Here is a 2,444-nt window from a genome sequence, read left to right as displayed (position 1 = left end):
TTGTGAATACTGTCGGTTCTGGTCTTCTTAGCAAATTTGTGGTGAATGCCTGTAATGAATGATGTTTGGTCCGCTCAGTTGACAGATGCACAAGTCGCTGGTCTCTCAGCTTGGTTCTTCTCCGGCGCTCGGCTCTGTAAACAAGGTATGACTCTGTTTCATGCTATTTTCCTTTTTCCTCTGTTTGTGCTGGAACTAACGTTCCGCAGCCCCTCTGTGGACAGGGTCAATGCTTCGGTTATGTAGGCCTTTGGTTCCGGCTCACTGTAAGGTATGGTGACTTCACCTCAACCATACGCAGGTTTTCTTATACTTACAGTATCATAGTTTCATTCTTATGTGCAAGGGTTTTGTCTGGTTATAAACCCTGACCCTCCACCTTATATTTCGCTTGCAGGTGTGGCCGGTTCCCGTGTCTTCGCAAGGGCTCTTATCGATTCCACCCGGGTAGCTCTGCTCTCGTTTCACTTTCTTGCAATGGCTCTTGGTCTTTGTCGTGTTTGCTATCGCTTGTTGTGTGACCTGTTAGTTGGTCTGTCGAGTCTGGGCTTGTTGGGTTTTCTCAAACCCTCAGCCGTAACGTAGGAGGGTTTTATTTGTGGGTCGTTTGCAACTTGTTCGGTGAACCCTCGATGTACAGCATATGTAATTCTTTTGTTATGTAGAAATACAATGTAATATTCAGCGATATATAAACTTGGCTACAGTTGGTTCTGGTGGCTTACCCGGTTGCTGTTATGGTCTAGTTTGTCCCTCTGTATTTGTTGGTTCCTTCCCGCCTTGTGCTCACTGTTGTCTCGGCCAGTTAATCGATTCTTGGATACTGTAAAACACTATTATTATATTTACCTGAAATGAAATAATTATACAGCACTTATACATGTAGATTATTTGTTACTGAGGACATAAATATTTGAACAGTTTGTTTACTCGTGCACTGAATTAGATGAAGGAAAAATATGTATATCTATTATTCTCATTCAAATGCTCCGCTGCTGAACTCCTCCATGTTATCTTGCTTGTCTTTTTGTACAATAGTTTCAGGCACTTTGATAACTGCTGGTAGTTATTTTATTACAGTTTATTTTGCAGTTACTCTAGGCATGATTTTCTTGACTATTCATTAGTTTACTTTGTCTGCCTTTAGACCATAAGGGTTAGTTGTCTTTAATCACCTATTGACACTAATCTATTCTTAACTTGTCTAACTAGGCCCTATTACAATATTTTAAATATAATGAACAAAAATGTAAACAACAGAAGTCAATACTGTAGTTTACCATGAAAGAAATAAAACAAAAAAACATAGGAACTCGGACAGGCTTGTTGTCCACTCAATGACTGTTTATCCTTCCCAATCTTCTTCAGAAACTGTGTTCGCCCTCTCTCGGTCTTCACCCTGTTGACCAGATGCTCCTGCATCAGGCTGCCGCGGTAAAAGAGAGATCTCATGGCTCCGTTCCATGAGTTCCTCCACCGAGTAGCCAGCCCTCCGAATCTGTGTCTCGTCGAGCTAGGAGTTGTCCTCCATTGCACGGTCCTTCCACTTGACGAGGTAACGTAGATACTCCTTCCTGTGCATCTTCTTGGCTACCTGTGTGCTGAGGATTCCTTCGATTTCATGGGTCCGGACCGAAGGCATCTGTTTCTTCCAAAGACTGCTCTCGAACTGGGTGTCCCGTTGTGGCTGTACCATTCTATCATCTTCTGCCTGGGCATGATATGGGAACAAGTCTGCCACGTTGAATATGGGTGATATACCTATATCAAGTGGCAACTGAATTTCATATGCATTCGCTGAAAATTTCCGCAGAATTTTGCATGGGCTGATTTTCTTGAATTTCAGCTTGTTATACGTACCCTTAGGAAACCGTTCCCGGCGCAGATGCGCAAGGACTTCGTCTCCAATCTCAAAATGTACCTCTCGCCGCTTTATGTCTGCATGCTGTTTGTATTTCTGCGTGCTGTCCTGTAATCTTAATTTAACCTTTTCATGCAGTTCGCTCATTGCTTCGGCAAAATCTTCTCCGTCTGCACTTCTCCTTTCTAGTTGTCCCAGATCTCGTAATTCATGTACTCCTCGGGGATGCATACCATACAAGATCTGAAATGGGCTAAGACCGGTGCTCCGATTGGGCGAATCGTTATAAGCAAATTCTGCCTGGGCAAGAGCTCGATCCCATAATCGCGAGTTTTCTCCTGTCAAACTTCGTAACAAGTTGCCCAAACTCCTGTTCACCACCTCTGTCTGTCCATCAGTCTGCGGGTGATACGCAGAACTGAAATTTAACTGTGTGCCCAGCTTTTTCCACAGGGTGCGCCAAAAGTGTCCTGTGAACTTCACATCCCTGTCTGAAACTATAGTTCTAGGTAAGCCATGTAATCGAACTACTTCTGTAAAGAAGAGGTGTGCCACGTTTGTGGCGTCGCTAGTCTTCCGGAAA

The 2,444-nt window shown here is 43.7% G+C and overlaps 1 long non-coding RNA gene across 1 annotated transcript; it reads left to right on the top strand.

Annotated features, from left to right (window-relative positions):
* Positions 1-207: 207 nt before the first annotated feature.
* On the top strand, positions 208-724 carry LOC149177645 (uncharacterized). Its single transcript, XR_016258788.1, has 2 exons — positions 208-271; positions 398-724. It is a non-coding gene; the product is annotated as an uncharacterized LOC149177645 (long non-coding RNA).
* Positions 725-2,444: the final 1,720 nt, after the last annotated feature.

This window comes from Pinus tabuliformis, chromosome 4_1 (assembly GCF_031772625.1).
Source record: "Pinus tabuliformis cultivar Carrire ecotype Pingquan chromosome 4_1, CPIR1, whole genome shotgun sequence".
NCBI classification, from domain to species: domain Eukaryota; kingdom Viridiplantae; phylum Streptophyta; class Pinopsida; order Pinales; family Pinaceae; genus Pinus; species Pinus tabuliformis.
Note: the sequence above shows the minus strand (reverse complement) of the source record. Positions and strands in the feature narration are given on the sequence as shown.